The 9342-nt window shown below is 44.5% G+C and overlaps 1 pseudogene; it reads left to right on the plus strand.

Annotated features, from left to right (window-relative positions):
- The first annotated feature begins 7938 nt into the window (after positions 1–7938).
- Positions 7939–8532, plus strand: LOC110291894 (annotated as a pseudogene).
- Positions 8533–9342: the final 810 nt, after the last annotated feature.

Raw genomic sequence — 9342 nt, forward strand, 5'->3', positions numbered from 1 at the left:
CTCTCTCCTCTGAGTTTCAGTGGTCAGAGCACTCTCTGTAGGCAAGCTCTCCTCTTACAGGGAAGGTGCACAGATATCTGGCGTTCGGACCTCCCTCCTGGCTGAAGATGAAGGCCCAAAACAGGACCTGTCCCAGAAGCTGTGTTGCTTTGGCCTGTCACAGAAGCTGTTAGCTTCTGTAGTCCACACTCTCTCCTGCACAGACTAGTCTCGGAGGGATCCAGGAACCAAGATGGCTCCCCCACGTGCTCCTGCAAAGCCCTCCCGGGCTGGGCGGACACCTATCCTCTGGCCGGGAAGGTGCCCGGATGTCTGGAGCCGAAAAGGGGGCTGCCTCAGAAGCTCTGTGGCTCCCACCTGTCCCAGAAGCTGTTAGCTTCTGTAGTCCACACTCTAATTATGTTGTAGTATCAAGATGTCTCCCGCTGATGCTGAAGCCCAGGCTTTTATTTACAAATCAATTCAGTCCTTTACTCCAGGTTCCCTTTTGATTATCCCATGAATCAGCATTCCTTGACCCCAGCCCCTTGACTCTTAAAAAGAGTTAGCAACCTCATCTTTTTTTTTTTAACATTTGCAAATGAATTCAGAGATTTGTCTGCCTTTGTAAGCACAGACTATAAACTAGCTGGGTGGGACCTGGCTCTAAGATCACCATTCCCACCACACCTGGGTCTAAACTGGCTCTTCCCCAGCTGATCTTGAACTCAGGAATCTGTCTTTGTAAGCACCAACAATAAACTTAGCCGGTGGGATCTTGCCATCACAACTCCCCAAATCTCTTTATCTCCTTCTTTAATATCTTTCTGACAAGCTGGCTCTTAGGTCATTGCAATACTTTATAGCTTTTAGTAAATGGTACAGCATAATTAGAGTTTCTGGCAAGTAACCTCTGAGGTTCCTTTTTTCCCCCTCTATAGTCAATCATGTCATCTACAAATAGGGACAATTTTATTGTACCTTTTAAATTCATATATGTTAGATTTCCTTTTCTTGCCATATCACACTGGAGAGACCTCCAGTATGATGTTCAATAACAGTAGCGAATGCGTCAGATTCCCTTACACTGACTGCCTAAGAATCACACTGTAAGAAGCAGCAAGTTTCTCTTTCTTCTCACCTCTGCCATTGGCTCCACAACCACCACCATGTGGTGCACCATGTGAGTGCATCTGGGAGCTTCTGCCTGGAGCATGGCACCTAGCCTGGTGACAAGATGCCAAGTGCCAAAACCATCAGAGGAAGAGATGACTTTTTCGATACTTTTTTAAGTTAGATGAGTGCTGGCTACATGTGCCCAGGGCAGTGTTCATAGGTCAGAAACTCACAGTCATTGGTGAAGTTCACACTGGTACCTGTTTCCAGCTCTCCCACCCTGAACACTTCAGCACAGGCAAGGAAGATGTTGCTAATAACTACCCGTTGGCTCCTACACCATTGACTTGTAAAGTTTCTAGCTAGAAGCACTCTTAACACATCATCTTCTCTGGCTGTCTTTGCTATTTCTTGTTCTCCCCTCTTTCCAAATGTTTATCATAGGCCTTACCTATTTCCCCCTTCCCCTTTCCCTGGTGAGGTTTGTTAAACTGCTTGGGTCTGTGGATTCATTGTTTCAATCAAACCTGGGAATTGTTTAGCCATTTATTTCCTTAAACATTGTATCTGAGCTTCCTCTTTCTCTACGCCTTCAGAGACTGATTATAATGTCCCAGGCTACTTGATAAGTGTCTCACAGACTAACAGCTAGATCTATCTGTCTGTCCTTTCCTTCACCTCCCTTCCTCCCTTCCTCCCTCCCTCCCTCCCTCCCTCCCTCCCTCCCTCCCTCTCTCCTTCCTCCCCTCCCTTCCTTCTTCTCTTCATCCCCTCTTTCTTTCTCTTCCCTTCTTTCTTCCTTTTTTCTTTCCTTCTTTCTTCTGTCTCCCTTCCTCCCTTCTTTCCCTCCTCCTTCCCCCCTCCCTCCCTCCCTTCCCTTTCTATCTCCCCCTCCTTTCTCCTTATTCCCTTTCTCCTCCCACCCATCCTTTCTTTCCTATTTTAGACCTGCTTTTCATTGTTCCTTCTTGTGTTTTGCTGTTCTCCAGCAATGTCAAATCTGCCTTCATTTCCAGGTATTTTATTTGTTGTGTTTAGAAGTCCATTTTGCCTTGCTAGTGAGGACACATTACTCGCCACGTCAACACTTAATTTGAGCCACTCCAGTAGCACCTCCACCAACCCCACTTCTTAGTTAAGACAATCAACAATGTTTACAGGCATTGCCATGCTTAACAAGGTCAATGCATTTCTTGAAATAAATTCAGCCAAGACTGGGATATTTTCAATGTGTAGACACAGGTCACCCAGCTTGCTAGTTCTGTCACCTTAAGAAAATCATTTAACTTCTGAGTTTAAAGACTTCCATCTAGAAATGGTTGTGTAAGAATAAGATTAGCCAGCTGGGTAGGATTTGCTGAATTCACAAACAGGTGGAGGAGGTATGTGGAATCCACTGTCTCTTCTCCAATCTCTCCAACCTCACCGCTGTGGCTTTAGTGAGTCAGAGGGAAGATTAGCAGTCCCTTTGCCCTCAGAAGGAGGGGCTGAGGAATGTTTCTGGATACTGTGAACACTGGCCACACATTACAAGATACAGTGGCTATTCTTGGAACCTTGCTGAGATGATGAAGTGGGGATATTAAGAGCCCACAGGTGTCAGAGGCCATGTCCCATGTCCCAGAACACCAGAAAGGCTTACCTCATGCCTCACTGGATTATATGCCCACATGTCCCTATGTAGATGGAAACTAAATCTCAGAACAACCTCTCCAAGAAGCTTGATCACCTTTGCTCCATCAGCCTGGTTGTTTTCCCTAACTCTGAGACAATGTTGAGGGTTTGCTACCACTAGAAAGCAGAAATAGGAGTCAAGGACCACATTAGAATATAACTCAGGAAAGATGAATGGAGTAGGCATACCCCCAGATACTTCTCTGGGAACAGCTAAGGACAGTATTCTTCCCAGTCTATACTTAACCCACAGTCTGTCAGACAAGAAGACAGAGCTATAAAGAGCAACTGACTACACAACTGGGATAGAAATGCAGGTTCTTGCACAAGAGTGAAGTGTGCTGCTTATCCAGGCAGTGTTGTGAGCAGCAGTGAGAATCCTGCTATTCAAGTATTTACCAGAACCCTGGGTAGTGTCCACAGAGAGCAAACCTCAGTGAGCAGGCCGTGAGCTGCTTCTGTCTTGCCTGGGACATCTCCAGTGACACTTTCGAACTGGATGATTTCTTCCTGAGCCTTATAAAACATTTACTGCACCCCTAGATTGACCCACTCCAGTAGCACCTTCACCAACTTCCCTCCAGAGTTAAGACAAGCAACCCTGTTTACAGACATTGCCAAAGGTCTCCAGGGGAAGCACGGGCAAAATTGTTCTTGAATGAGAGGCATCGATGGAGCCTTCTGGTTTTAAATCTAAAAGTGGTTACATTTGTAATGATTCTCAGGGCTGGAGCTTAGTGTGAAATGCAGAGATATCTCCAGTAAAATAATAAAATAATAACAATAGTAGTAGTAGTAATAACATGTATAGCTAACACGTACACTAATTTGTTTATGTCTGTGAAGCCACAAGGCATTATTTATATGTGCCCACCCCACACACTTAGCTGAGGCATACGGTGTGGTTCATCACACATGCTTGAGTCAGAGTCCCAGCTGCCGAGGTCCCAGCTCCATCTGTTACTGTGCGTGATGTCGGACAAAGGAATCCTGTCTCTGCACCTCACAGTCTTGGTCCATAATGTAGATGACGGCAGTGGGCACCTCACTGTGCATCTGTCACACAGGCATCCCATTCATCCATGGATATAGGGGGCTCAGCACCACCCTGGATGAAGTGGGGAGATGGAAGTGTTCTAATGTTCATGTGAGTAGTGCTAACGTTCCTTCTTCTATTTGAAAGATAAGCGCCCCATATAATAGTGGAACCGTCCTGCCACCCTGTATAATAGTGGAACTGTCCTGCCACCCAAAATAAAGCTACTAAGAACTTTCAATTGCCCAGGAGCCCGTGGACATTAGGGTTATCACCCGGGCAGCTCCTGGATCAGGCACCCTGACCACCACTTAGCCAGCACCATGGCTTTGACCACTGCAGAACCTTCAGTTGCCATTATCCTTGGCCATCACCAGGACTAGTCTGTCTAATCTGTGCCTGGAACCACTATCATAAAAGGCAAGACCTGCAGGGAATGTCAAGGCTGAAGTGCAGGTTAAGAAGGGGCATACTAGCACCATTAATCCGGGCGAGAAGACCTGGTCTCTAGAGTCTGGTTAGTTTTGTTGATCAGACTCAAATCCAATTTTTCATATCTAGATGTCTCTGAAGTATCTCATTAGAGTTAAGAAATAGTACCATCATCATATGAAGTTGGCTTTTGTGTTTTAGGAGTGAAGAGACAGTTCATAGCTGTGTTTCGCTACTTTTCTGAAGTGTTTACAACTAGGGTAAAGCTTACCAAATCCGGCATTGAGATTGCTGAACACGATGGGATTCAGAATCAACCAGAAGACATGGCTGTAGATAAAGGACTTTCCAAGGAAGTTTAACTGAGGAGGAAAGGCCTACCCTGAATTTGGGGGTAGCTATCTTCTGAGCTTAGCATAGTTCTAAGCTTTTAGAACTATGAAAAACAGATCTCTGTGGCTTATGAGAATCTCAGGGAGTCAATAAAGAGGAGAAAGTGAGTAGAGAGCCCAGCATCTATCTCTCTCACTGGTTCCTGACTGAAGATGATATGTTAGCTGTTGCCCAAGCTTCTGCTGCCATGTCTTCTTCCCTGCCATAAGGCACCCTCACACTGTTAGCGAAAATACTGCACCAGCTGGGAAACTCCATCTGCTCAATCTTATGGAGAAAACTTCTGGCTGACACATCACACACACACACACACACACATACACACACACACACACACACACACACACNAGAGAGAGACAGAGACAGAGAGAGACAGAGACAGAGACAGACAAACAGAGAGAGAGATACAGAGACAGAGACAGAGAGACAGAGAGAGACTATTACACACCTTTCCTCCCCGAGTTGTTTCCCGTCAAGCATGTCGAGGTAGCAGTGAGACCAGTAACTGATACACTTTCCTACGCTCCTCTGATCTTTTAGCAATGATGAGTAGTTCAAGCTTTGGAAGGATTCACCCTACCCGTATCTGAAGGATTCAGGATGAGTCCATTGCCTGGGCTGGAGCTTTTAGAGGTGACTGGAGAAGATGTTGCTGTAGTCTCTAGGAAGAAAATCACTACAGTTTCTTGTAGACGATAGAATTGAGTGAAGAGTCCAGAAATTGTGCAATCGCTATTTAACAACCAGATAGTCAATATTATGAGTTTAAGACAGGAGAAGGTAGAGTAGAGGGGACAAGGTTGTTGTTGGTGGTGAGAAGATTCATAGCATAGTGAATTACATGAGCAATGCCCCCCATAGGCTCAGATGTTAGAACAGGTTGGTGGCACTGTTTGGTGAGGCTTAGGAGGAGCAGCCTTGCTGGAGGAAGTATATCAGTTTTGATGGGCTTTGAATGCTGTCTTTTTCTTCTTGTTCACTTTTTCTGCTTTCTGCTCACCATTGTGGTTGAGAAGTGACCTCTCTTTGCTTCCTGTTCCTGCCGTCATGCCCGCTGCTTGCTGCCTCCGCTCTGTCATGATGGACTCTTATCCTGCTAGAACCATAGCCAAAGAAGCCCTTCCTCCTGTAAGGTGCCTTGGTCTTGGTGTTTATCATTGCAACAGAAAAGTAACCAAGACACAGCAACTCACAGCTGCTATCTCCAGGTTTTGCTGCCAGATTCTTAACATAATCTTATTTAAATATCTCTAGTTTTTCCCATTGCTTAAGAGTAGCCCAAAATACAAACAAACAAACAAACAAACAAACCAATAACACTCCTAAACTAAACTACTTGAAATAACTTTGACCAGCCAGAACGAGAGTATGCTACTACACTCCTCACCCTCAGTGTTGTGGGGTTAGTGGTAAGGTTTTGAGGAATCAATTAGGTCTTGAAGGTATCAAGGTATCAATTATGTATAGCCTTCATGAATTAGATTATTGTTCTTATAAAAGAGGCTGCAGGAAGCTCCTTCGGCCTTTCTATCACATGCATGCAGTTAGAAGCCATCTTCTATGAAGCATGATGTAGGACCTCAGTGGCTGGCACCTTGATCTGGGAACTCTAAGCTTTTAGAACTATGAAAAATAAATTTCTGCTGCTTATAAACCATATTTTTTATAGTACTCTGTTATGGTAGTCACACTGACTGAGACTGAATTCCTATTTTCTAACACTCCTGCTTTTAGCCCAAAGAGAACAACAGGAACAAATGTATCTTTCTATTCTTCCCACCCCCACCAAGAAACACAAACAAAGCAGAATACAACAACGCTTAAAGCACCATCCATCAAGGACCAGGAGGTGACTTAGAGGGAAAGGGTGTAACTGGGAGGTATTCCCACCTGTGACAAAGTTCCAGAAATAAGGACTCTGAGACTTAATATTTCATGAATAAATGCCTAGACCAAAAGCTCTGACGTGTTTCCTGACAGACTTATAACTTAATTACTGTTTATTCTAAGTCCTGCCAAGTGGTTAGTAGCCTCTCTTCAGGTTCATGCATCTGTCTCCATCAGTGTTTGGGTGAATCTCTCATGCCTGACTATTTCCCAGAATCCTCTCTCTCTGTTGGATGTCCCAGCTTCTAATCTTGCCTCAGCTCATTGGCCATGTGTTTGTTGTTGTTGTTTGTTTGTTTGATGGGCATTGCTTCCATTCAGTACAAGAGATTCTACATAACGGCACTTGCTGCTAAACCCAAGGACATGAGTTCTACCCCCAGGATCCACATGTGGAAGGAGAGAACCAACTCCAGTAAGTTGGTCTCTGACCTCCACATTTTCCTGAAGAGAGTGTCTGGGAATCAGATGACAGGGTAGAGTCTCTATGTTATGATAGAGCAGAGGGTCCAAGAAGACGAGAAGGCTTAAGTTCCTAAGTACAGAGTATCACAAAGACTGCTACCAGGGCTGGAGAGATGGCTCTGCAGTGAAGAGCACTTGCTGCTCTTGCAGAGGACCTGGATTCGGTTCCTAGCACTTGTACATCTCACAAGCATCTCTAACTCCAGTTCCAAGGGATCCAAGGCCTTTAGACTTCTGCAGGGAATCCAGCAGGCATATGGTAGCATAGACACACATGTAGGCAAAATACTCACACAAATAAAATAAAATAAAATAGTCTAAAAATAATAACATCCCCCCCATAAGATTGCTACCTGAGACATTCTTGAAGACATGCTGAGGCTCACCCTCAAACATGGAGCCAAGCCCTTGAGCCCCGTGCTTATTTTAAAGATTACTTGAGACGAAGAAAGAATGATCTGAAGAGCTAGACAGGAGGGGCCATCAAGCAGAGCTCACACAGAACCAGCCAGGGGCTTAGACTTTAGAGATGAGAGCCAAATGCCCAGGGTGAAAAAATGCACTAGCAGGTGATAACAACAGATTCGGTGAAGGGAAAAGATTAGTAAACAACTTCGAAACTCAGAAAGAACACAGCAGTATAGCGAAAACATCAGCTTCAGCATTTCCTGGCTCACCCAGAAAAAAAAATGTTTTTCAGAGACAACAGCAAAATAAAAACACCATTAATCGGTAATAATGGGCATAGTAGAGGGCTCCTTGGTTAAGAGTACACTCTGCTCTTGTGGTGGACTAGAGTCTAGTTTCCGGCACTCATGCTGGGTGGCTCCCAAGCACCACCTCGAACTCAGCTCTAAAGGATCTGACGCTTCTGGCATTGCCAGACACCCGCACTCCCACACACGTTCCCCACCACGTAATTAAAACACTGAGCGTAATAAAAAAGTAATAAATGACACCGGACATTCGAACACGTAGCTGAGGCATACAGGATGTTTGTCATCGGATGCTAGAAAGTGGGACGCCTGTGACCAATACAGCAAAGAAGGATTAAATGGCAGTGGAGGAGGAGGAGGTGGAAGTCACTTTGACAGTCCGTCTGAGGTTGGCTTCACATTCCAGAGCCCAGATGATGTCTTCAGGGAATTTTTGGGTGGAAAGGACCCATTTTCATTTGAGTACTTTGAAGATCCACTCACTTTTTTGGAAACCGCAGAGGTCCACAAGGAAGTAGAAGCCGAGGTGCCGCTCCCTCGTTTGGAGGTGAGTTTACTGCTTTTGATACAGGCTTTACTCCATTCCGGTCGCTAGGTCTTGGGGCTCTCACTTCATTCTCTTCAGCGTCATTTGGCGGCAGTGGAATGGGCAGCTTCAAATCAATATCAACTTCAACTAAGATAGTTAACGGCAAAAAGTCACGACGAAGAGAATTTGTGGAGAACGGTCAAGAAAGAGTAGACGTTGAAGACGGACTGTTAAAGTCCTTGGCGATAAATGGTAAGGAGCACCTGCTACGCTTGGATAACAAGCAATTCAACGCGCGCATTTAACAGAAATGTTAAATCTTAGCAAGTTTAACAGAAATGTTAAACCTTAGCAAGCACCATTTGAGGAACGACAAGAACTTTTTTTCTTTTGAAGATTTCAAACGAACTCGACTTTCTGTATAACTGTACCAAATCCAAAGTATTTATAAAACAGCCCATGAGAGCCCCTATTTGTCATAGATGTTTGAGTTTGTTGTTGGGACCACAAAATAGGACTTTTTTTTCTTTAAAATTGTTGTAATGTCTGTATGCACCTTGCTTTAAGCCACACATAACTGAGGTGAGCCCTGTGACTCTGGAATAGTGCCAGGGCGAGATTGTCTTTAACCCCAGTGTGGATCTGCTTCCATTGTGGTGAAGTGTGGGTGAGTAGTGTCAGCCTGCGGTGAAGTTAATACTGCCAGATGAATATTCTTCAGAAATATTTCAATTTTATTTTCAGCATTTAGAGATGAAAGCCATTACTCCATGAATGGTTTAGTGTATAGTAAGGATGCTTTCTAGCTGTGCATGGATTATGGCAACCTTGTCAGTCTGACTGTTATTTAAAATGTAATAGTAAACTTGGGTTTTAAAAAGCAGGTAATTTGGGCCTTTGTCATTTGCTTTAAGAAAGAAAGAAAGAAAGAAAGAAAGAAAGAAAGAAAGAAAGAAAGAAAGAAAGAAAGAAAGAAAGAAAGAAAGAAAATACACTTAAGTGTGTTTGGTGCTACCAGGCGTGGTGGCACACGCCTTTAATCCCAGCACTCGGGAGGCAGAGGCAGGCGGATTTCTGAGTTTGAGGCCAGCCTGGTCTACAAAGTGAGTTCCAGG

This window comes from Mus caroli, chromosome 3 (genome assembly GCF_900094665.2).
Source record: "Mus caroli chromosome 3, CAROLI_EIJ_v1.1, whole genome shotgun sequence".
Classification (NCBI taxonomy): domain Eukaryota; kingdom Metazoa; phylum Chordata; class Mammalia; order Rodentia; family Muridae; genus Mus; species Mus caroli.